Here is a 27,099-nt window from a genome sequence, read left to right as displayed (position 1 = left end):
TCCAGCTCAAGGGTTTTCTCATTTTGTGTTTTCTTTATTGATTCTAATTCTGTTTCCATGCCTTGCACCATTTCTTTCATGTATTTGAATTTGGATTCCTGTCTCTCTACGATGGCCTCTATTTCTTTTTTCATTTTCTTTTTATATGCCACTAATTTTTCCTCTACTTGTGTATCTATTTGTTTGGCTATGTTTGCCTGTGTTTCTTTAAGGATATTGTCTATTTCTTCTTTCTTTGCCTCCAATTGACTGGCCATCTCTATGAAAGACTTGTTCATTTCCTCCTTATGAGCCTCTAATAATTGGGCAAGCATGGCTTTAAAATCATTTTCCTGTGCTTCTGCTGAATTGGAGTATCCATCAATTTTGGGGTTTGCTGGTGAAGTCATGATGTCCTGATTTATGTTGGAAGTGTTCTTTCGCCTACCCCTTATCTGAAACCTTATCTGAAACCTTCCCTGTTTGTTTTTGGATTCTGCAGATCAGACTGGTGCTGTCTTTCTCTGGTGTCTGGAGAGTTCTTCGGGAAGCTGAGAACTCTCAGCGTGTGCTGAGGACTAGCTGTACCTGTAGGAGGAAAGTACGCAGGCGCAAACGGGGCAAATGCAAGTGTGTGTGTGTGCGCGTGCATGTGTTTGTGTCTGTGTGTGTGTGTGTAAGTGTGCATGGACGTGTGTCTCGAGGGACAGAGTGATGGCTAATGTTGAACCCTTGAGTGTGTGGGAGGGGCTCTGCACTGTATATGTCGCAGGCGCTAATGATGATCGCAGCGCAATTTCTGGCATTAACTGCCTTAACTTTTCAGTTAGACCCACAGGGCAGGAACTTCAATGTCCCTAGTGCCCCTCTGTTTCCCAAAGTGGGTATGTGGGTAGGAGGGGTTCGATGCCTGGCTTCTGTTTTAGAAGGACCCAGGACTGGGGAACTGCAGATTCTCAAGGGTGCACTCACTTACAGGCAGGTCTCTTGGCAGAGATAGTGGTATCCGGGCTCTCTGCTCTCTGGTTTGGCCCTGCTTCTTTGATGTGCTCCGCCAGATCTGTGCTGCTGTCATTGCCAGGTTCTGAGGTCTTGCTGCAGCTGGAGATTTCAGGGTGGTCACATCAGCAGGGATGGGGTAACTAGACTCTTTATTCTCTGGTTTGGCCCTGGTTAGTCTTAAACTGGAGGGTTGTTGTGCCCCACCAGTTCAGTGCTGCTCCGCTGCCAAGTCCCGCTGTAACTGCAGACTGGGTCGCTAGTCCCGATGCTTTCTGAGAAGTCCTGGGATCTCTTCATTGTACTCTCCAAGCTTGGGAGGCCCAGCGCCTGGTGTGTCCAGGTTGTATGACGTTTCTGCCTGGTTTTGGTGAGTATATAGCGTATTCTCTGTCACTGTGGGATTGGGCCGGCTGTACCATCAGTGATTGCGATCCTGAGGAGCTAGTATGGTGTCTAGCAGATTCGCGCCCTGGGAGGATGGTGCAGCTGCCGCTCGAATCTGGGACTCTGAGACATGTACTGCTGGCTTTTGTCTGCCGCTAAAGGGCTTGGGGCTCCACCTCAGCGGCTGTATACCCCAGGCAGTTAGGTCTGAGCTGAGAAAGATGAGTCTGCTGTGCCGCTGTGCCGAGGAGGAAGGAGGTCTGGGGGAAGGGAGTGCCGCAAGATCTCTCCTTCCCCAAACAAGTCCCAGGGTGACCGGAGACCAAAGTTTTCACCTCCTGCATTGTTTCCTGTTGCTTAGAAAGCCTCACCGTGGTTTTCCTGGGTTAGAGGTCCTTCCATTCACCAACTCAGAAGTTCAGGTATCCCACCGCTCAGAAACTGTGTGTGCTAGTTGCCATCTTGGCTCCGACCCCCCCAGAATCTGGATTTTTAAGATCGTTCATAAACCACCAGAAAGCTATGAACCTAAGAGCGCGCGCGTGCACACACACACACACACACACACACACACACACGGGGTAGGGGAGGATCCAAGTGTGGTTAATACTAAATATCAGAGTATAAGAAGTCCAGGCATGAAATAAGGACAAGGGCATGAGACTATCATCACCAGGAAGCAAGTCCATTTGAAGAGAGTTATTGTATAATGTAAATAGTTGTGGTCATGCTTGTACTGTAAGAGTCCCATCTTGCATATGTAGTGGCCACGGCACGGTTTAGGGCTCCATAGAAGGCTCTTAATGAGCCTTCAGACATTTTTAAGGTAGACATTGTCATTGCCTCAAGCTTTGAAAGCACAGGGATGTATGCTGTAGACATTCGCTCAAGGTCATGCATTGAGAGTCCAGGTTCCCTCTGAAATAGATACACATGGCGCCATTCTGAAAATGCTAAATAGAAATCTTAGAAGACTAGAGGATGCATTTGTTGTAGAGTACATGGGTTATGTGGAAGACAGAGTATGAAGGCAGCAGAGGGTCTTTTGACTATAAATGTCCCTCATGTGTTGATATGTTACAGCGAAGTCCCAGCTTGGTGCTCTTGGGAAGTGTAAGAGCCTTTTAAAGATGGGGACATGCAGAAAGTCCTTATATCATTGGGAGCACCCCTTGAAGGAGAAAGCAGACATCAGCACTCCCTTTCCTCTCTTCTGTGTTCTGGCTGTGAGGTGAGCCATTTTTCTCTGCCACATGTTTCTAGCTGTGATATATTACTTCATCTCCAGATCCAAAGCAACAGAGCTACTCTCTGAAGATTAATGTCTTCAAAGATGTGAGCCAAAATCACCATTTCAAAATTTGATTATATCCAGCATTTGCTATAGCGACAGAAGTGTGACGGGGAGGCAAGACCAGAGTGGTCAAGCTTACTTCTTGATTCACTGAGTTCTCCAAAAAGGAACCTCAACGTTGAAGGAGTCCAGTATTAATGAAACAGTCTTGATCTGGCTAGCAAAGGTCAAATCATTCATATTCCCTGAGACTTGACTTCAATTCCTCTCTTCCTCTCATAGTTTTTTTTAAAGAGTTATCTGTTACCTTTTTTTGTACTTCTACTGTTCAGTTATGCTTTCTGTATGTGAACACATACCTGAATTATTAATTCATAGCACAGAAGAAAGAAAACCTTTCCCATATGAGAACAATTAGGACCCCCTGCTCCCATGTTAGAGGTGGCATTTCCCCTCTGCTGCTGCTGCTTCAGTACTGGCACACTTGTGTGAAACCATAAATTACAACACAAAAGCAGCAGCAGAAGTGAGATTGCATGCTTCTGCAATACTTCATAATTGCTGGGTCTTTAGTTTTTCAAACCCTGACCCATTCTTTATGCCTTAAATGTCTTCCAGAAGTAAACACATTGAACACAGAATACCTGATGGAAACAATTCCTGAAGTACTCCCTTATTTCAAGCCCTCTATTTCCACAGCCCCATGTTTGCATATGCCGTCTTAAAGTCTCTGACAGTTAAAATCAAATTAAGCATTGAACAGGACTGAAAAAACATAGTCTCTAGGAGGAGCAAAAGTTTTATTTTTTTTTTGCCTATATTCTTTAATATTATACAAAAAAGCTCTACAATATAATTCTAGTATTTCCAAATTAATAATATATCTTCTATATATTTCACCTATAAACATTGTTATTAAGCAAAAGTTTTAAAGTAGCATCTTAGACACTTGCGTGGCAGGCAGGAGGAACACATGACTGTCATTGCTTGTTTGGTTTGTGCTGTCTACACAGGAAAACAAAACTCTAGCATCCAGAATTCTCAGGGAACTTTTCTCTTGCTTCCTGTGGGACCTGAGTTGCAGAGGCAGAGACCCCTCACTGTTCTGGGCCACAGGTACTCTGACCATGGCATACACGATGCCTTATAATACAACCTGTCTTGCCCAGAAATAAGAACTCTTTGCTTCATTAGCAGCTTGTTTAATTCAATTACAGAGTATTTTCTCCATCAGTCATAGTTAATGAAACAAGCCTACAACAAATTTTAATTATGTACAAAATACCTGGTAAAAGCAAAATGAAGTGGGCCCTTAAGCACATTACTCTCCTGTCATATTAAGTACACTGAACATCAGGATTCTTCTGCACGCCGCTGCCATCAGTAGCTACTATAAAGACTGGATTGTTTCCCCAGGAGTGGCCAAGGAAATTCCTGCAAGTCTCCGTGTGCATTCTGCAAATGAATTAACTTGTCATATGAATGGCTCTGAGCAGCTCTGACACTCATTGCTCCCCGTGCTCATTCTCAGCTGGGGGAAGGTGAGAAGGTAAGCAAGAAGAAAAAACAAACACTACAAACTACCAAGTTTGAAATGCCTCCAGCAGCCTTAGGCATCTACACAATGGCATTGTTCTTCTGTGGTTTAAGTTCAGAGTCCCATAGTTTGAAGTTCTGAAAAAAAATTGAAGCACAGAAAACATTTTGGAAAATATTTCTATTTAAATCATGTTTTTTTAATATTTGCTCTAGGACCAGACTATCTATTGACCACTGCCAAAATATCAACATTTTCAGTCTCTCTTTGACCTGACAATGAAGATTCTACAACATTTTTGTCACATCTTTAAAACAGACAACAGTAGGCCAGGTGTGAAATGAGTCATTAGTTCCTTTTTATCATGGGTGGGAAGCTGCAGGTGATTTGTTTGGTGAATCCTGGAGTGTGTTCTACAGAGTGAAAGCCATAGGGAAGTAGCAGTCAGTTGTTAGAAGGACAATTGGACTCTTGCAGCATGACCTCTTCCTCCCCTTATATTTTATTGCTGCGGTGCTGATGAAGCCTAGTTAATAATGCAAATTACAGCACAGGGGCGTCCGCCCTTCATAGTTATGGTTAAATGATTTCTCCAGGGTGCTAATGATGAAGAGCCAGAGGCAAGCTGCACATGCAGTTCCTCTTGTGATTTGTGACCCTCTTTTGAGTATATCTAGCAACTTTATGTATCTCAAATTTTCAAGGTAAATTATAATGAATTTGTCAGCATATCTATGTTAATATTTTGTTCCAAAATATATTAGCAACAAAAAATGGAGCCCAAGTATTATATTGATAACGTGTAGGTGCACATTTATATGTGAGAATGCTGATGTGCTGGCACCATGTGGAAGTCAAAGGGAAATTTTAGTCCTTGCTTTGCAGCTTATTTGAGACAAGAACTTGTTTTACTGCTGCTTATGCCAGACTACGTGACCTATGAACTTCTGAAGATTCTCCTGCCTCGGCTTCCCATCTCCATATAGGACATCTAGGATTACAGATTTGCCTCCTATTCTGTCTGACTTTATCTGGGTTCTGAAAATTCAAACTCAGCTTTTTATCCTTAGTCATGAGTGGTTTACTGACTGACCATCACTATGCTGAATGATGTCTTAATGTAACACAATTGAAACAACCTCTTTCTTAATAACCTTCCCCCAAATAAGGCTAGCACCTTATGCTGTTCATCATGAGCCATCATTTATTATTCTGTTCTTAAATAAAGAAGCCTGAGACACAGTAAATAGCAAAAAAGAAAAAGAAAAAAAAGTAAAGAAAAAAGAAGCTATCGCTAGCATCACCTCAGTCCTCCCTATGAACAGCATGAAGCCCAAAAGTGTTCTGTCTGGCTGCTGGCTGCTTTAGCTGCTTTCTCCAGCTGTTAGGTAAAGAGTATTTGGGTACCTGTAGCAAATCACCAACAATTATTGAGTGTATAGCTCAGTGGTAGAGATTTTCCCCAGTGTGCACAGCAAGGCTTTGGGTTTGGAGATAAGTGAGTGGGCTGCAGTGAATTCCGGATGAACAACATGGGCACAGGCATTTTCCCTACAACTGAGTTAGGAATAGATTATGAAAATGCCTTAGTTTTGTAAATATAAGAGTTATATGTTATATACTTTTAAGGCTCAGGTCTGCTGACTTCTAATCCTTATTTCAGTTCTGAATAAATTTGTATACTGATCAAAATATTAAATTAAATCATAATGAGAAAAATATTTAAGTAGAAATCATTTATTAGGGGGTTTCATATTACTAGCAAACTAACATTGGATCATACACATTTCTCAGACTCATTGCATAAAGACCCTGTTAAGTATGTGTTAAGTCTGAACACACTGGAAAAGAGTATGACACCCACAAAGTAAGCAGGATAAAGTGTATCTGCTCTGAATGTGATGAGCAGAAAGAGCAAACTGTCCTGAAGTTCTCTATGTTTTGTGAGAAGGGGTACTGTGTTCTGAACCCGTGTGTCAAGTGTGTGAATATGGGTGATGTGCATGTGGATGTGTGCAGGTTTGTTTTATGCATGTAGTGTGTGACTATGGATGGTGAGCGTGTAAATGTATAGATGTGTATTTTATGTGTATAGTGTGACTGTGACTAAAGTGAATGTGTGGTTGGGAGTTTTAATGTGTTTATATGTGAGTGTGTGTAGTGCGTGTCTGTGAATATTTCATGTGTGTCGTTGTGTGAAGAGATGGGTGTGAATGTGTGAGTGAATGTAAGATTCTTGTGCGTCAGGTGTGAATGGGTATGTGAGTGTGAATGTGTGGGTGGGTGTATGTGAGTCTGTGAATGTTCTATCCATGTCAGTGTGTGAAAGGCTGTAAGTGTAAATGTGTATGGGGTGTAGTCTGTGAATGTGTGTTTCCCACTGAAAGCTGCTTTCATGGACTGTTCTGCGAAGAGGTCTGATTCTGAACAGGAGCTAAATCCTTCTCATTCTCCGTGCTGTCCTTTTCCATTGTTCCTACTTCTTTTCTGCTTTCTCTGGCTCTGACCATCTTTTGTGTTTCCACATTTCTCCTCTCAGTATGTGCAGAATACTTTCCTTTTTAAAGGGTGCAATTTTCTCTTACCCACCTCCACTTCCAACTGATACTGTAGGACTTCACAAGTCATGTGAATCCCTACTAGGAATCCCTAGTTCCCTCCTATATTTCCTCTTACCTTTCTGACATTTGTTTCACTTATGCTTACGCTATAATCATCAAAGCATTATTGTCGTCGCTATTATTATTATTATTTTGAATAAATAACAATGTGCTGAAATGAGAAAAAGAAATATCAAATAGCTTACTTCCCTTCTTTCACCTTTTCTCTGCTGCTTTTACTTTCTGGGAGAGTTGGAAGTTTGATCTGTATGATTTTCTTGTTTTCTGAATAGTTACTTTGAACATGTCTTACAAGGTAGTTCTTTTAGTTAATCATACCCTTTAATTTTTATTTTCCTCAAAAAATATTTCTCCTTCATCTTTGGAGGAAAATTCTGTCAGATACAGAATTCTGGACTGATGGCTGAATTTTTCAAACACTGTCGGTGGCTCCGCCATTCTTGCCTTTATTTCCTTCACATTTAATGTGGATTTTCTTTTTTCTGACTTCTTTCAAGATATCCCTCTCATGTTTGATATTTATGTAGTTTGGATACAATATGCATAAATGTGAATTTTTTTCTTATTTCCTCTTCAGTGTCCTCAAGGTTTCTAGACCCCTGGTTTGCCTCTAGAATTAATTCTGGTAAGATTTCATGTGTTGTTGTTGTTTCCAATTGTCCTGTCTCCCTCTTTCTTTCTTAGTCTATCTTTATTATGTGCTTGTCACACCTTTTTCAACTGCTCTGTTCTTCTGGAATCTTCTGTCCTATATGCTTACCTCCATTTTGTCTTCTGCATTTCCACTTTGGAAGTGCCTGTTCCTGTTTCTTTAGGCTCACAGGTTGGGTTCTTACCCATCTTTAATTCTTCTGTCTACACTTTTGTGTGTCTGCTTTTGCGTGAGTCCACTTTGCCTCTGAGACCTGTTAGCATATCAGTGGTGTAGTATTTTCAGTTTGTGTGCTCTGAGCATCCACTCACCTGCCCATTATTGTTTCCATCTTCTGACCCAGTCATTGATTCACATAAACATTTTGGTTTCTGAGCAGCTGGCCCAATAAGTTGTGGTTTTATGCAGTTCCTCTCTGTCTTCTCAACTGTGAAAGCAGTAGCTTGCTATGGCTTTAATGTGCTGAAGAATCTAACAGGAGTTTATGATTTTTCATTTTCTTTACTGTGAGGAGGGCAAAACGCTTCCAGGCTCCTTAGTTGTGAATGCAGTAACCAGAAGTCCCCTCCTTTATCCTCCCAACATATAGGTAAGCAGCAGCTTAAAGATTCTGAGCTCTTCTAAATAATGAGTCTGAGCAGACGTGGGAGATGACAGAAAGACACAGGGAGTTCTTAGAGCTCAGACTCTGTGGAGCACATAGAAGTGTGCTGTCTTTGGGCTTTCCATTTGTCTTTCTATATTCATGGAGAGAATTGAGAAGAGGTTGTGGTTTACAACATATTTTATGTGATATTTGATGTAGCTACCCTGATTGCGTATACATTCTCTGCCAATCTAGATTTGAATCATAAAACTTGTTAAAAAAATTAAACAAATTTTTTGGTTCTGTTGCTCTCCTTGTGGACCTCCTGTCCTCTCCAGATCTTACTATTTCCCACTTCTTTCATAAGATTCCCTCAGTCTTTCCTGAGACTCATACTTCAACCAAGGACCATGCATGGAGATAACCTAGAACCCCTACACAGATGTAGCCCATGGCAGTTCAGTGTCTAAGTGGGTTCCATAGTAATGGGAACAAGGACTGCTTCTGACATGAACTGATTGGCCTGCTCTTTGATCATCTCCCCCTGAGGGGGGAGCAGCCTTACCAGGCTACAGAGGAAGACAATGCAGCCACTCCTGATGAGACCTAAAAAACTAGGATCAGAAGGAAGAAAAAGAAACCCTCCCCTACCAGTGGACTTGGGAAGGGGCATGTGTGGAGAAGCAGAAAGAAGGAAGAAGTTGGGAGGGGAGGAGGAAGGGAACTAGAGGGGGGATACAAAGTAAATAAAGTGTAATTAAAAACAAAATTAAATTAAAATAAAAAAATAAATTCTGTAAGAGGGGGCATCACCATTTAATTCTCAAGAAATCATTTAAATAGGAAAATATTACAATGACAATGTATAAGCACCTGATGCTGGGACAATTAATTGTACTATTATTATTATTATTATTATTAAAAACAACTTTGAAATTTAAAAAAATAATCAACAAGCAGAATGGTCCTTAAGTCTCCAAACTCCATATTTCAACATACACTTAATGTTCATTGCACTCGTAGAAGTAACTCAGTCAATAAAATTGACGAAAGTGTCTGACTTCTTCACATCTCCTTGTTGTGTTCTGTTACAATTCACAGTGTGCCAGATAGAGAACACATGTGTGGAGGGGAACAAACCAGAGAATAGATAGAGATACCAATAAGGGCTGTTCTAAGAGGAACAGTGACAACTCAGTTGACTGATTAAATAATGAGGCTTATAGAGTGGCAAACTAGTGCAAATGCCCTGTGACAGAAGACACTAGAATAACACTCAGCCTGATGTCACCAAAGGAATTTCACTTGGAGCCAGTGTTTTCAGCAGAAAACAAAATTGATATATGCCTTAAAAGATTATTTTTGACAGATATGTGTAGAAAAAAACTGAACAAGGGGGACAGTGAAAAGCAAGAGATAAAAATGTGTATCAGAAGAGACCAGATGGGGGATATTGAGCAGGGGCCACACAGGAGCAGGCAGTGAGGAACCATGGAAGAGGTGGTAGAGCAGAAAGAAGAAAGAGCAAGTTATTAACCGGCAGCCCGAGCACTGTGGGAATTGTTTCTGGTAGAGAGTTGAGAGCTCTCTGGACAAACATGAAGTCTGGCATGTTCTAGAGTTTACTTATAAGCAAATGTTAAATGTGTGTATAACCAGTTCTAACTTGAATGCAAATATTCAAAAAGACATTTAGTGTTTGTCAGTACAGAGATGCAATTTAAATGATGAACTGGCTGGTTCTACCTCAGATGCAAATGAGGAGAGAGGAGGAATGGTCTGAAGATGATCCAGAGAACCTTCCTGCATTAAGAGATGCTAAGGAAATGTAAAAAAGCAGCCAAAGAGACTGAGGCAAAGTGCTTGAGAGTGCAGATGAAGGGCCCATCTCTGTAGCTACATGACTGCACTTTCTAGTGTCCCTATTTTTGTAAGAGTTCTTAGATAAATGGCTATTGTCTGCATCTGAGAAAAACTGTAGCTTTGGCATTGTGTCCCCATTTACTCATCAGGAATGCATGAGGACTACCTTCCTTTTCTATCCATTTCCAGGGACCAACCTCAAAGATCTGCAAATTAATCAGCACAGCCATGCAGAACTTGGCACAGCCTAAAGTCCTACATAATGGGAAATTAATTTATTCCTGTTTTCCTATCTGACTGAATCCTTATTTAATTGCTCAGAACAGTTCTGACTTTTGCTTGTTTTCTAGTTGTCTCTCCAGTTAGAATTTATCCCATTAGTATCTGGGGTGGTTTGAATGAGAACAGCTCCATAGGCTTATATATTTTAATGCTTGGTCCCCACTTAGTAGAAGTCTTAGGGAATGAGGAGGTGTGGCTTTGTTGGAGTAGACATGATTTTATTTGAAGAAATAGGCCACTGGAGTTTCAAAGCTCTCTGCATGTTGCCTGTGATTTAGGATGTTAAGCTCTCAGCAACTATTCTAGCACTATGCCTATTGGCTTCCTGCTTTGATTATCATGAACTAACTCTCTAAAACTGTAAGCAATTATTCACATTGTGTATTGTAACAGATCATAGTGTGTGTAGCATGTGTGTGCCTGTGTGTGTGTGAGTGTGTGAGGTAATTTTCTGTCTAGCCTTAGTATCCCATCTCTAGCATTTCTCATCATGCATATGAAAATATCCCAAGATAAGTCCGAAATATTTCTATTCCTAAGCAGTTTTAAAAAGAGTCATTCAACTTTATGTTTGAGAACTTAAGTCCGACTTTCCAAGGTACAGAAATCACCAGAACAGATTCATGGCAGGGAATACAGAAAAGCATTCAAATCTCATAGAAACTTAAGAATTGAGAATTGAGGAGTGTATAACTATGCTTCAGAGCCTGTTCTTACAAAGCCTATTTACTCTCGGGAAAAGGTGAACAAGAGCGTTTTAGTAGGAGTATTTGAAGTGGTTCCAGTTCACTTCCTGTTTCAGTGATTCAATCAATTCCTCTGTCTAAAAGACACTTAGCAAAGGAAAGGGTTTATATCACCTTAGCAGTTACTGTTTATCACTGAGATACATCCAGGCAGGAATTTAAAGGAAAAGTCACTGGAATAACATTGTTTGCTGTTTGGCTCTCATTGGCATATAATAAAGCTCTAGCTGGCTTTATTATACAGCCCAGGTTGATCAGGGAATGGGCCTGCCTACAGAGGGTTTGGCACTCTTCATCAAGAAACAGTCACCTACAGACATGCCCACAAACCAATGTGTTCTGGGAAATCCCTCAACTGAGACTCCCTTCATAGGTAATTGTAGGATGTGTCAAATTAACAGTTAAAACTAACTAGGACAGAAACACTAAGGAATCAGAAATGATGTTTTCACACATGGGCACACAAACAAGTGCTTGAGAACAAGGATGGTCTCAGTCAGCTAGATGAACTGAATAGTTAGGTGCTTTCTAAGACAAATAGGAATAGTGCTTCCTCCAGACCCAGCTATACCACTGCTAGGTATATACCCAAAGTTTGTTCAAGTACACAACAAGGACACTTGCTCAACCATGTTTATAGCAGCGCTATTTGTAATAGCCAGAACCTGGAAACAACCCAGATGTCCATCAACGGTGGAATGGGTACAGAAATTGTGGTATTTTTATACAATGGAATACTACTCAGCAATCAAAAAGGAGGAAATCATGAAATTTGCAGGCAAATGGTGGGATCTAGAAAAGATCATCCTGAGTGAAATATCCCAGAAGGAGAAAGACAAACATGGGATATACTCACTTATATAGACCTATAAGATATGATAAACATAATGAAATCTATACACCTAAAAAAGATAATCAATTGAGCGGACATGGGGTAAGATGATCAATCCTCATTTAGAAAGACAGATGGGTTGTGCATTGAACGTATGACAGGAGTCTACTGAGCGCATCTGAAAGACTCTAACTAGCAGTGTTTTCAAAGCAAAGACTCATGACCAAACCTTTGGCAGAGTACAGGGAATCATAAGAAAGAAGGGGAGTTAGTCTGATGGGGAAAGGATAGGAGCTCCACAAGGACCAAATATATCTGGGCACAGGGTCTTTTCTGAGACTGACATTCAACCAAGGACCATGTATGGATATAACCTAGAACCTCCACTCAGATGTAGCCTGTGGTAGCTCAGTAACCAATTGGTTTCCCAAAGTGAGGGGAACAGGGACTATTTCTAACAGGAACTCAATGACTGGCTCTTTGGTCTCCCCACCCCGGAAGGGAGGAGCAGTCCTGTTAGGCCACAGAGGAGGGCTTTGCAGCCAGTCCTGAAGATACCTGATAAAACAGGATCAGATGAATGGGGAGGAGGTCCCCCCTATCAGTGGACTTGGAAAGGGGCACGGTGGAGATGAGGGAGGGAGGGAGGGACTGGGAGGGAATGAGGGATCGGGACATGGCTGGGATACAGAGTTAATAAAATGTAACTGATAAAATAAATAAATAAATAAATAAATAAAAATTAAAAAAAAGAAAATCCCTTCATGCCTTGATGCAACAATTTTTTTGTTTCTTGTTTATTTGTTTCTTTGCTTGTTTGTTTGTTTGTTTGTTTATTCTCTCTATATATAGTCCTGGCTATCCTATATTTCACTATGTAGACCAGGCTGGTCTTGAACTCAGAATTCTGCCTGCCTCTACTTCCCAAATGCTGGGATTAAAGATGTGTGCTACCACACCTGGCATGATGCAGCACATTCTAATGTTACACAGATGGATTTTCTTCTTTGGCTTTTTAACAACCAGGCAGTCATATATTTAGGTGCAGATCTTGGAATTTAAGTGTGTTCAGCATTCAGAGAGATTAACCTATCCATCAAATCTCCAAAGTTTACAACGATAGTTTTCCAAGGGTGCTTTTCTGTCCACCCTTCTTTACAACCTCAGCTGTCATTGGTATAAAAGACCCCCTTTGGGCCTTTGAACTCTGAGGCTTTTCTCTTCTCTTCCTCCTATCTTGGGTGGTGGTGGAAGGTTGTCTTTACTGAAGTATCATTGCGTTCACTTATTCTTCCTTTTGCCAGTTCAGATTTGCTATTCAGATCCTCTAGGGAAGTTTTAAATTTTAATTTTTTTCAAACCCAATTATTCTCATGTGATTTGTTTTATGATTTGGCATTCTCTATTTGGTGACTGTAACCTATCAATACCTACCTTTGGTTGTATAATGACTTCTTTGGAGTCTCACAAAATCCAACATCTGCATTCTTCAAAAAAGAATTTCTGTTGATTGACTTTTCTTGCATAGATGGTACCCTGGAAAAGACACCTCTGTGTTTAAGATTCTGAAGACTGAGGATGGATTAGCACCCAGTCGTCGAACAGAGTTAGGATGTGCTGACTGACAACCACAGTCATCTTAAACTAGCTTTAGTTTCCCTAATAACTATCTATCACCAACCTGTGTATATGCTGACATTTGGGGTTTCTTTGAAGATGCTTTTATAGAGTTCCATTCCTCCTTTGCAGGGGATATGTTTGTCTGTGCTGAAATATATTGGAAGATTGTGACTTTTTAAAAATTTTACAGAGACTCATAATTAGGTGATTGCCTTTGGGCTCAAAAGAGACTGGATTTTTAAACACTGTTTGCACTGTTGCAGGCATTCTAACTTGTGGCTAGTGGACCACATACTCTCTCACATCACTATGGATATGCTCCAGTGCATGATTAGATGACAGTGTCATGTCACAATACCGGAGGGTTGGACAGGGCCTAAGGAGATATCTCAACAGTAACGAGATTATAGCATGGGTCTGAGTTCAGTTTTCAGAACGCACATGAAAAAGCGTGAGTGTGAGGTACATGCTCTTAATGGAAGCAGTAGAGATTCGGACACTGAAGCATCCTCAGGCCTCAATGACCAGCCAGCCTCGCCTGCTCAGTAAGATTCAAGTCAGTAAGAGACCCTGCTGCAAAAAGCAAGGTTGATAGCATTTGAGAAATGAGTATGGCCTTTACACATATATGGGCATGTGCAAACACCCCCCACACACATACACACACAAGCATACAAACATACACATGCACACATACAGCACACAAAGTTTGAACACCCCTGTTTTCGAATGTGGTAACTGATGAAGTTGGACTGAATATCTTTTACATTCTGACATGGCCATGGGCCATGAACCCCTGCAATGAGGGTGCCAGAGACAGACTGATATTATTTGAGTGTGACATCTTGCTCATTGGCTTGGTGGTCTCAGCTGGTGTTCTACTTTAGAAGACTGAGGAAGCAGCAGGAGTAGGACCTCGATGGAAAGAGTAGACTACTTAGGGTGAATCTTGAAAGTTATGGCTAGGGAACCAGGGACTTTCTCTGGCATGAACTCAGTGGCAGGCTCTCTGATCATGGCCCATGGGGAGGGAGAAGGGTGCAGCCTTGTCAGGCCACAGAGGAAGAAAGTGTAACCAGTCCTGATAAGACCTGATAGGCTAGGGTCAGATAGAAGGGGAGGAGGACCTAGGAGACTAGGGGAGGGGCAGAGGGAGAGAAGAGGGAGGGAGGGTGGGGTTAGGAGATGAGGAAGGGAGCCACAGCTGGGATACAAATTGAATAAATTGTAATAATGATAAAAAAAAGTTGAAAAAAGAGAAATTTAAAGACAGCTTTAGTTCTAGCCTGAGCTGTCTGTTTTCTGATCCTCTGACCTGTAAGGGAGCCTGACTCAAGCTGTTATTAGCATTGCTAGCACAAACTGACCAGGCCCACCACTGTCCTTCCACCTCCTTTAACTCTGAACCACAACTTCCTTGCCCCTTAAGCTGCTTATGTCAAGTGCTTTGAATACCTTAATTGCTATTAAGTATAATCTTAGTCGTTTTCTGCCATCTGTAGATGTGATCAGGTCGAGTGTTTGCCTACTTTTTACTGTCCAAGATTTCTTGCTTTTCCAGCGAGCATCAATTACATGTAACTTCTTGGTTAAGGTTTGGACCCCAGGTCTGCTTCTCTCTCTCAGTGTTGGAACCCCACCTGTCTTCAACCTGTGCAGGTCTTGTGAGTGCTGCCACAATCTCTGTGAGTTCATGTGTGCATCAGTCCTGTTGCTTTTGGAAGATACTGTTTCCTTAGATCCACCACCTCTGGCTCTTAGGGTTTTTCTGCCTCTTTTCAAAAACAGATCCCTGAGCCTAGAGTGGAGGCCTTTGATGAAGATGTCCCATTTCGGACTGAATGCTCCAGAGTCTCTCACTCTGTACACATTGTCCAGTTGTGGTTCTCCTCATTAGTTCCCATCTACTACAGGAAGAAGCTTCTTGCATGTGGGTCGAAGGAGATACTGATGTATTGGCGTAGCAGTATGTCACTAGGAATCAATTTATTGTCATGTTCCTTTAACAGAATAGTAGTGATAGGTAGATGTTTTTCTAGTAACTGTCTTTCAGAGAGCCAAAGTTTAAACATTTTAACATCAACAGCCAGTATAAAGCTTGTTTTTATTTCAGTTCAACATGGATTTTTAACATTTTATTTATTCACTTTGTATCCTGATCATAGCCCCTTCCCTCCTCCCTTTTCTCTCTCCCTCCCTTTTCCCCCTTCCCCATTCCCTATTCCTTAGAACAGGGGACCCCCACCACCACCAACTTGTATCAGGACAGAGCATATCCTCTTCCCCTGTGGCCAGGCAAGACAGCCTTGCAAGAAGGAAGTGATCAAAAAGCAGGCAACAGAGTCCATGTCAGAGACAGCCTCACTTCCCTTACTAGGAAACCCACAGGAAGCCTGAGCTGCCCACCAGCTACATGTGTGTAATGGGCCTGCCTAGGTCTGGTATATGCTTGGTCCTTTATTAGTGCTTCAGTCTCAACAAGCCCCTTAGGACCCTGGTTAGTTGACTCTGTTGGTCTTCTTGTGGAGCATCTGTCACTTCTAGGTCTTTTTTATCCTTCCTCCTGCTTTTCCACAAGACTCCTTAACCATTGCCCCATGCTGGGTTGTGAGTCTCAGCATCTGTTTTGATTCCCTGCTTGGTGGAGCCTCTCAGAGGACAGCTATGCTGTCTACACGCATAAAGAAGTATCATAACATTTTCAGGGGTTGGCTCTCTCACATGGGGTGGATCTCAGGTTGGGCCAGGCATTGGTTGGACATTTCCTCAATCTCTGTTCTATCTTTATCCCTGCACATCTTGTAGGCAGGGTAAAATTTGGGTCAAAGATTTTGTGGGTGGGTTGGTGTTCCCCTCCCTCCACTCAGATTCTTGTCTAGTTAGAGGATGTCCTCTTCAGTTTCCATGACCCCTGATACTAGGAGTCTCAGCTAGAGTCAGCCCCATATCCTTCCAGAAGCTTACCTCATCTTAGGTCTCCAGCTTGTCGTAGAGATGCCCTTGCCCATGGTTTCTATTCTCTCTGCAGGTCCTCTCCTCTCCCCAGGTTCCCACTCTCCCCAGGTCTGATCTCTACCTTCATTTCTTTCTGTGCTTCCTCTAGGTTGTTTCCAGATTCTGGCTATTACAAATACAATTGCAAGTGCCCTTGTTGTGTGGTAAAGCATGTTTTGGGTATAGTAGTATAGCTAGAAGTAGTAAAGCTAGGTCTTGAGGTAGAACTATTCCCTTTATGTGGATTTTTTAATGAGATAAAAAAATATTTTCTAAAGCGTTTCTAAAAATTCAACTAAGTTCTTTCTTTCTTTTAGTTCTCTAATCCCCTCACCACTTTTTCTCTCTAGAGTCATAAAATATAGGCCAGACTGTCTTCAACCTCACTGTCCTCCTATCTCACTATAGCAGGATTGCACCTTTGTGCCCACTTCTGTTAATTCTTCTAACCTCTCTCTTCTCCTTCTGGGCCTTCCTTAACACAGGGGTCTGTTCTCTTATGTCTTATTGCCAGTTTATTATAATTCATTCCCAGTTCTGCTCATATATGGCTTCTATTCTATTTTCTTGTCCTAGAATTCCCTCCTCCGTCATCCTTGTTCTCACTCACACAATGATTTATTTCAGTGACTGCATATAACATTGAAACATATAACTTTTTGAGATCCTCTTCTGCCATGTACTGAACATGAGAAACACTACTTGCCGAAACCCCCACAAGCAGTGGTTTAAAGTCCTCTCATACCAGCCACCACGCTTGTTCTCTGTGCTACCATCACCACCTGCATTTTATCATCCTAGTTGTTTCCTCATTTCACTGGTGCTTTTGTTTTCAATATGAAGAACAACTTCCTACTGGATCTTTGATGATATGAATTCGGTTTTTGATACCCTACTACCTATTTTTAATATATTATTTGGGGGCTTTAGAAATTGCTCAGCAGTTGAGAGCATCAGCTGCTCTTCCAGAGGACCTACTTTCAATTCCAAGCACCCAGATGGCAGCTCACAACTGTCCACCATTCCAGTTTCAGGGGATTTGATGACTGCTTCTGGCCGCTAGGGAAACAAGGTGTGCACATGATGCACAGACACACATGCATTTAAAGTACAAATACACATTAATAACAATAACTTAACTGTGTTATTTCAATGAGAAATAAATTTGTTACATACTGAGTGCATATTCTGGCCAGATTTTCAGGGATACCTGCTAGCCTTTGGCCCACATGAGCACAGGCCTCAGTTGTGAGCTCACCGTCTCTGCTCAAATGTTGCAGAGATGTGGTCCTCTTTGAGTTCTATGATCTCTTCAGTACTTGATGTTGCAGTGGTGACCACAAGTTTTCTCACAGCTCTAAGAGAAATTGGGTAGATACTAGCTCAGGTTTACATACTGTGGAGCCCACATGCTCTAACGTTCTTAGCAGGTGCTGGGCTCTTCCTGTGTGCATGCTCATAAGTTTGCAACTCTGTCATATGTATTTTCAAGCTGCAGATTTTCAGACTACACAGCTATGACACATAACATAAAATCTCCATGAGTTCACACTGACATGTCTTCCCCCAAGTTCCAAAGTACCCAGAAAAGCTGTCTTCTTTTCTCCATGTTTCAGAGTCGTCTAAAAAAATCTCTTATGTATATTGGCTAGGGTTTTGAATTAAACTCAGACAAGGAGAAAATACGTGGAGCATGTTTGCCAAATGGTATCTAGATTTGTGTGTGTGTGTGTATGTGTGTTATACATGTCAGTGTGAACTTATAACCACATGTGTATTGGCATACATATAAGTGTTCATACACATGTGACTGTGTGTATGCACATGTACACATGCATGGGATGAGAAGGCCAAAGGTTAATATAATTTATTGAGCCAAGGTTTCTTATTTTCACTGGGAGCTTAGTGATTCAGCTAGTTTAGCTTATCAGCTTGTTTGGGGAAGCCTCTACCTTCAACCAGTGTTGAGACTCCAGCTGGGCTACCCATGCCCACCCAACATTTATCTATTCAGGAGATCTGAACTCCTCCCTTCATATCTGAGCTGCAAACACCTCACCAACTAAGCCATCTTCCCAGGCCCCTGCCTGGATTTTTGAATAATCAGTACTTCTTTTATGAAAATAGCAAAATTTGTTTCTTCTAATACTAAGATTGCTTCTAGCCCCAGCCTTTTCATCATATGAAAAGCTTATTATTAAAATAAGAACTGAGTTTTTGGATATGTACTTTTAATTCTTTGCTGAAAATGCAAGAACACACACATGCAGATTCACATAGCTTTTATGCTGAATTGAGAATCATCATATAATAGTGAGTTATATACTTCTTTCCTTATGCCCTCCATGAGCACAGGCAAAAAGAACACTCTTTTCTAATAATGTCTCAGAAAAGCTTCAGCACTGTGGCTACACACACTTCTTGCAAAAGCCAGTCTTCAGCAAAGTCTAAGGGAAGAAACATGGAGATTTCTTGTGATGATCATCTAGGCTGAGCTTCACTATGGCAGGTTAGTTGACAAGTCATGGGTATGTAAGAAATGTGGATGTGCTGTGTAAGTGTGACTTCTACACCAAGTGATACCACAGAAAGGGAAACAGGTTAACACACAACATTGTGGTGTGATCTGGTAAATGGGGACAATTAATTCTTACACACACAGCAAAAGAAAGGAATGAAAGAGAGCTAAATGTACGAAATAAAAACCAAATATGAGAGACAGTGGTGATTTCATTGGAAATCAGGATCCCCTCTTGGACTCTTTAGTTTCATTAATAAAGGAACTTAAGAATTGATTCAAATGCAAGAAGCCAGGACAATCTTATTAGGGTTTATAGGAAAATCTCCCAGTGCAAGCAAGCTATAAATCTCAGCAGCTGAGCAGTGGAGGAGACTGGAGGAGAGAATGAAAAATAGCCATACCTTTTATACCAGCATGGAGGTCAGGCACATGGCAGAGAAGCAGCCACGTGGCAGGGAGAGGAGCTTTAAAGAAGGAGTGAGGAAGCCTGAATGTTGGTGAAGGCCAAAGCAGTATGGAAAACAAGCTTAGAAAAGAGACAGAAGAAGAGAAGGAAAAGCTATGTCTTTCTGAATAATTTAGAAAAGTGGACAGACTTGCAAACCTGCATAGCAGTGTTCCAGTAAGCTGCTGTGCTGGGGCAGGAATTTGGGGATATAAAGTTACAGTTCCTCATTAAAAGAATAATTATTCTACCTAGCCATTGAACATGGCTCCAAGAAACACGGTTGGCCTAGGGGTGATGCCTTGGCCAGGTGACTGAACCTGGCCACCTGAAATACTAGGTTTCCACCAGACTGGAGATTTCATTCTCTTCACCAGCTTCGTGGAGTCTTCACTGCTCTTCTGCAGCAGGAAGGAGAGAGGGGGGCACAAGATAGTATGAAGAATTCCTACACATATGAGCAGAAGTTTACAATTCAGAACAGATAAATAGTCCCCATATGTGGGAATCAAAAGACAGCATAATAGAAAGAGGGGCAAAAGATGCATTAGCCAGTTCACTCAGTCTAAGACAAAACACCTGGGATCGATTATTCTCACAAGAGAAAACACTCATTCTGACTCTTAGTTGGTCTTGCTCTATTTATGCCTCTAGGGATAGAGATAGGGCATCGTTATTGGAAGCACCTGGCAAATGTGTCTGCTTATAACATAGTCACTAGACATCAAAGAGTGGGGTGGGGAGGAAGGGACTAGAGTCCCAAACATCGCCTTTAAGGGAGTGTCCTCACTGATATAACTCTTCACCAGGTACATTTCCTACTGGCTCAAGCACTTACTAGTCCCACTTCATGCTGACCCATGAGCTGGGAAAATATAGCCTTCAGCAGACTTTCAGTCAAACCCTAGACAAGCATAGAGCCCCCTGAGGTAACCATCTTTTCCTGTTCTTATAGCCCCAAACTGTTTCTCATAAACTATTGTGGAGAATGGTACATCATAACAAATGTGAGATTTGTGTGATTATTTAGTTATTTAAACCTGCAGCCCTACTTCTTGATAGAAAATGTTCTCATTGCCATCAGGAAGAGACAAAATCCTCCTGGAGCAGGGCTCCCATGGGGGAGATTTGTACCTGTGTCCCAAGTTTTATCTGAAGTAGGTTACTTTGAGAAACAATGTGTCATTGCGATATGCATATTCCTCACAAAACAGTCTCCACATTTCATCACACAATAGATGTCTAACTTTTTAAAGTAATTCCATTCTTGCTTTGGCCCATTCCATAATAAAAATCTGATTGATGAATATACCTATAAGCAGCAGCATCCAGAGTCATAATTCAAAGAATGTACTCAGACAATATAGTCACATGGGAAAACAAACAAATCAAATCAAATTTGGAATAAATTGCTTAACAACTAAGGATTGAGTTTCCATCTTTCAGTTTAACAAACATGAAGTAAAAAAAAATTATTAAAAATTGTAACATATCTTCCATTAGGATTGAATTTTAAAATGGTACAAAAGATGGAAACATAAAACTGCCTGCAGGGCATAAAAATTTCCAGGAAGTTTAAGGAAATCAGCAAATAATCACTACAGAATAAGGAAGACTGTTGAGCCTCTTATGCTGCTTTTGTGTGCCAGGAATCCATTAAAGAATATTCACAGACATAAATGTCAGTGTTAATGCAGTAAATTTCCCTGGATACACAAAGTAGGGAAATATTTGCTATTTTATTTTCAGAACTCAAAAATACCAAGCCCATCGTGGTAAAATCAGACAGGAAAAACACTGAGCAATAAATCCCTCAATGAACAGAGTTTCATAGTACCTCACATTGGCTTTGCCCCTTTGATATATTACACTATGGAAAATTGGAAAAACAAGCTGTTTTTTATTATTAATATTAGTTGGCTTGTAAAATTTAAATTTTGCTTCACCAGAAATATAGCATAAACTGAACCACTAGTAATCTGTGAAATACACATTAAGAATTTGAAGGTAGAGCAGGAAGGTCACAAGGTCAAGGCCACCCTTGGGGTATATAACAAAACTCCCTTTCAAAGCAAAAATATATTAAAGGAGGGGGAGGAGATTGGAGGTGTAGTTCAGCACTAGGGCATTTACTGAGAGCCTTGAGTTTGATCCCTAGTGCTGCAAAGAAAAAATAAAAAAAGAGTTCAATTCCTTTTTGACTTGATACAGTTAGACCATTCACTGTAAATCTGACTATTAATGCACTTGGATTACTACAGTTACATGTTATTGTTTTCTTCCTGTTACATTTTTTTTTCTTCTGTGAATTTAAAAACAAAACAAACAAACTTCTCACCTTAAAGAGAATAAGATATAGCCATTTTGAGTTACAATGAACCAGGAACACAGATTTATGTTACCCCAAATTTTATGTTTCAACTTAAAAGCAGCTTCATGGAAGTTTTATAGCTTTATAGAATAAAGATCATAAATCAAAGCAAACTGAAAGTATATTAGGAGGTACATTAGAGAGGTAATTACAGCAAGATGTAGAAGCTTTTCTGTAGGTCTTAGATGCTTCTGGTGACATTCTTACTTTCTGGGTTGGTGGAAGTTTTATGAAGGTGAAGGGGCTGGTTGTGTCTCTTATAGGAGTGGACAGGGGACTTGGGTATAAGGAAGTTGATATAGATGTGAAGAGGATATGTAGCTTAAGAAAGTCTTGAGAAATGTGTCATCCTTTTCTTTTGGAACTGCTTGCTTAGGCAAAGCAGACTATCTTGAGAATAGACAGTGTCAACAAACAATTCTTCCTGAGAAATGTGGCTGACAATAGTTGAGTGATGACAGCAAGACAGTCTCAGTGGGACTTCTGGTTTTCTGTGGCTGGGGCAGTCTATCAGGAAGGAATTCCATTATCACTATCCCAGGAACAGCATTTACTAAAGGAATCTACAGTAGCCTCAACAGTCTGTCAGGAATAAAAACATACAGTAAGTAAAGATGCAGTATATATGTGCATGTCCTATACATGTCCTTCTACCCTGTAATGCAGCCATTCCATTCCAAACATGTATACTAAAGAAAATTAGTGCAGTTTTCCACAAAGAATGTTCAAGAATATTCACAGCATGTTGGATTTAAAAGCTCCTAAAGTACTCCAGCGCAGCAATGGACAAATACACTCCGGTGCTCTTGAGCAGTAAAACACCGCTTGCCAGAAACAAAGAATGGATGTGTTATATTACAGAGCTAGACACAGAACCTGCATCCTGATGAGTCTAATCACATGACATTCAAGAATGAACAAAACCATGTATAGTGAACAGTCTGTGTACAATTGTGGATCAGAAATGTCTTTTGATATGACATTTGGAACTTTCTCAGTGCTACACCTATTTACTGCATGAGCAGAGGTCAAAGGACAACTTGTTAGCTGTGTTCCCTCCTCCACTTCACAGGCTCCAGGGATAAACCTGAGGTTATCGGTGTGCCTGCTAAGCTGTTTGGCTGGCATAGGCCTTTTTGTTTTCAGGAAAAAAAAGATCACATAGCAAGAATTTTTCACTTCTCATCTTATTACAAATGGATGTGAAGTTCTGTTATTTTTAACTTTAAAAAAGCTAAACACAGAATAGAGTTCCTATAAGATTTGTATAACTCTTAAATTCATCTTCCTTCAGGTCTTTTGTTTGTTTGTTTGTTTATAAACTGTGCAAATGTTTCACCTGTATTTACTGCCTTGGGGGAATCACATGATCTTGTGTTTATATTAGGTACACTACTTCAGAGGTGCTTGAGCAGTCTCAGAACACAGTCTACAAATGCTGCAATCTCAAAGATGTGTTTTCATCTCCCTGTTGGGGCGGCTTCTTAGACACTTATTTTCACACAATCTTTGAGAACTTTGATCAATGCTTCCAAGACATACCAACACTATCTGACAAGGAAATTCACAAAAAAGCTGTAATTTAATGCCAAATGATTTTCTGGATATTATATCAGCTACTTCATAGAAGCAGAAAAAAAAGAAAGAAAGAAAGAAACATTTTCTAAAGCACTGTGTGCTAGCTGATGCTGACCCTGTTCCTGAGGAGATGTGAACAAACATCTACCCATTCCAGATAGGGAGCCTGTGACAGAGCAAAGTAAGGATACCACCAAGCTTCAATTTGTTTTATTGGGGTTACTCTCATGGGTATGGCAGAGGGATCACTTAAATGAGCAGAAATCCCATCACACCAGAGGAGACAGATGACAAAGGCTGGAAACTTGGAGTGCAATGCACAACCTGCAGGCAGTTTAATGGATTAGAGATTGTCCTTTCCAGGTAGTTCAGTTGATCTGAGCGTTTTGTAGACAACTTGGCTGATCTGTGCTTCTTCCGGGTTCATTGGATGCTCTTTTTCTTCCAGATGGCTTAGCTGGTCTTTGCCTTTTCTAGACAGCTCTTACTTGCCTGAAAGTGTCTCTCAGCTTGTATATGCTTGGGAGGGGGTGGGGAAGGGCACTAGTGAATCTTGTCAGTTCCAGGGACTCTGGACTTCCTGAAGGTGTTTTGAGTTGTTTGCTCTGGGAGCCTCAGTAGTTTTTCTTCTGGATGGAATGCTTTACCTCCCCTTAGACCATCTTATTTCGCATCACTGTAAAAATCTTGTGTCTTAATGAGATTCCCTCCAAGGTGTGCAGCTTTAATCTCAGCGGAAATTTCTGCATAAGAATGTGGGACACCATTTTAATGCTCAAAAATCAGTTTCACTGCAGATAGGCAGAATGGATTCCTGGGTCTCTTCCTTCCCTAATCCTCACTTTAAAAGGTGATTTTAAACCAAGCTACTGTGGCACAAGCCTTTAATCCCAGCACCTGAGAGGCAGAGGCAGGCAGGTCTCTGAGTTCAAGGCCAGCCTGGTCTACAGAGTGAGTTCTAGGACAGTCAGGGCTACATAGAGAAACCTTGTTTCGAAAATAAAAAACAAACAAACAAACAAACATTTACAAAAAAGAAAGAGGTGATTTTAAAATCCTCTCCTCATGTGATAGCTCTGAGTTCTTCCTTTAGATTAAATTCAACTGACAACAAGATATGTGGGTAGACACCTGCAAATAATAATGTTAGCAGGTCAGAAATTTCGCCAAAACAATTAAACAAATTTTGCTAAAAAGGAGATGAACGATAGAATAGTTTCCATGTATTATTTTTAGCTTTGAAATATATTTAGAGGATCATAATACAGTAAAGACCATACGTGTGAAGCTCAGTTTTGCATTTTCATGTGTGTGTGTGTGTGTGTGTGTGTGTGTGTGTGTGTGCGCACATGCAAATGAATGCTTCCACCACTCTGTTCAAAAAATAGGGCCCTGCCTGTGTCCTCGTGTGCTGGTTCATCCTATGCCCATCATGTCTTTTCCACTGATGATTCTGAGATAAAGGATTCTGATTTCATTGGCTGCATTTTGTTATTCTTATACATTTTGTCATCTTGTATGGATTATTTTTAATAGTTTCTATGTAAGTCCAACTGCTGCCCCAGTGCCACAGTCTGGGTGGCTTAAACAGCCAACGTATGGTCACCATTCTGCAGGGTCAGAGGTCCATGAGCAAGGCACATGCTGATTAGACTCTGTGGACTCATTTGTCAGACTTCATCTTCTGGCGTCACTGATCTCTTCATAAGGTCTTCACTCTCTGCCTGTACCTCCCCCATCCTGATGTAAAGACCAGAGTTTTGTTTGTTCACAATCAAATATGAGTGATTTCCAACATCTGTTTTCTTCTGAGATATATTTCTCTTCTGAGGTCAACTTGTTAAACCAAATGAGTTGTTTCCAGAATACAGAGGTAGGAGAAGAATAAGACAGACATTCAGAATATAAGAAAAAGAAATGAACACCTGGTCTCAAACAAATCCAACTCATAGCAAGGAAAATTCAATTAGACCCAAAGAAGTGAGGATCTTCATCTTTGGTGCCATCCTCTGTCTTCTAGACCCTCTGAGATTAGGTCTCAGATTAGGATCCCCTGGGGCAAGGCTTGCTGTTGCATAGCTCTACCAGGTGGAGTTTGCCTACTTGTAGTTTACACGAGTATCTCACAGAATCAACTTATTCTGTTTATTTGCTGGGTTTGGTTGTAGAGGTGATTTTATACAGGTGTTATGCACCTGAGCTGCCTGAAAATCTGGATTGTCTCAAATTTATAGGCATTACCAATAAAGCTTACATTTCTTCTTGGACATGTATTTTTGCTACTGCATGCACACACACTTTTTTGTTGACTGTGCATTTAAGGAGTGGCATCTTCAGCCTCTCTGAAGAATCAATGAGGAAGCAATCTTTGCTGATGCCCAGAGATCCACAGCAAGTTTTTGACTCATGATTTGGAGGATAAATTTACATTATTGAATTAGGGTTTGAATCTGTTTCAGTCTATAGGCAGAAGTTGGATTATGTTGGTTTTATAAAGAGCTATTTTAATAGTTTGTGCTTTTAGTTGTACTTCATTTCTCTTAGTTCATGTGATCACTATAGGCTGGATTTAAACTAGAATTTTTGTATTGTTTTGTATTTGTATATATTTCCCATGTCTTTTGTGTTCTTCTATTTCTTAACTGTGCTAGTTACTTTCCTCTTGCTGTGGCAAAATACACAATGGAAGCAATTTAACAAAAGAAAGGGTTTATTCTGTCCTACAGCTTTAAAGTACAGTCCATTAGGTGGGGAAGTCACAGCAGCAGGAAGCAGAGAAAGATGAATGCTGGACTCAGCTTGCTTTCTTCTTGTTCTTCAGTCTGGGGTACCAGTTCATGGCATGGATGGTCCAGACTTGCAGTGAGTCTCCCCATCTCAGGTAACACAATCTAGACACTCTCTGGTAGACAAGCCTGGTGATTTTTTTCCTAATGAAGTTCCAAGATCCTGTCAAATTGACAGTATTAGCCATCCAATGCCTTCTGCTCTGATGATGTGTCCATTTAATGGACCTCATAGAACTTGCTTATTGTTTCTCTCACTTCTTTAAAATTTACTAGTTTACTGTTTTCCCTGGAGTGTATAATTATCAATTTTACTTAAATAATGCCATTTTTAAATAAAATAATATTGTCCCAGTCACTAAGCTGCCACTGAGGACCCATCTGCCTCTCCCTTGAACCCTTTCACTTCCAGGAGCTCTGCCCCTACTGCCTGCCTTCTTCCACAGGCCTTCTGTAGGCCATTTCCGACCAGGAACAGGAATGGTGTCTATGTCCACTTTCCAGAACCTCCACTCATTCAACCCCACTTGCTGATGTAAGGGTGATGACTTGCTTCCTGTTGGTGCTGAGGATTCTATCCATATAAGACTTCAACAGAGAAACAGCAGGAAGCCCCTTACTAGCGTCCAAGGGATCACTGAAACTGTGCAGGAATTTCAGAAAAAAAAAAAAATGCCTGCAATGGTACTGTAATTGAGCATCCAGAATATGGAGAAGTAATTCAGCTACAGGGTGACTAGCATAAGAACATATGCCAGCTCTTGATAGAGACTAAACTGGCTAAGGACAGTTAACTAAAGGTTCATGGGTTTTAAGTGCTTATGGCTCTGAAGCTTAAGTGAGGATTTCCTTGAAATGAGTAGAATTTCTGTTCTGTCCCTTGATACAAGTTTAACAACCTCACAGCTTGTATAATGTAACTATTTGGGGTCCACTTTTAACTTGGACTAGTGTAACTCCTTCATACCATAAACTGAAAAGAGCAAAAAATATTGTTCAGATCGAT

At 40.9% G+C, this 27,099-nt stretch overlaps 1 protein-coding gene and 1 pseudogene across 1 annotated transcript in view; both read left to right on the top strand.

The window, feature by feature from the left end:
* Gabrg3 (gamma-aminobutyric acid type A receptor subunit gamma3) overlaps positions 1-27,099 on the top strand; it is a 642,783-nt gene that overhangs the window by 414,866 nt on the left and 200,818 nt on the right. The gene's annotated exons all lie outside the window — the stretch shown is intronic.
* Positions 26,583-26,908, top strand: LOC110562406 (eukaryotic translation initiation factor 1-like; annotated as a pseudogene).

The sequence above is a fragment of the Meriones unguiculatus genome, chromosome 14 (assembly GCF_030254825.1).
Source record: "Meriones unguiculatus strain TT.TT164.6M chromosome 14, Bangor_MerUng_6.1, whole genome shotgun sequence".
NCBI lineage: Eukaryota > Metazoa > Chordata > Mammalia > Rodentia > Muridae > Meriones > Meriones unguiculatus.
This window is presented reverse-complemented; position numbering and strand designations above follow the sequence as displayed.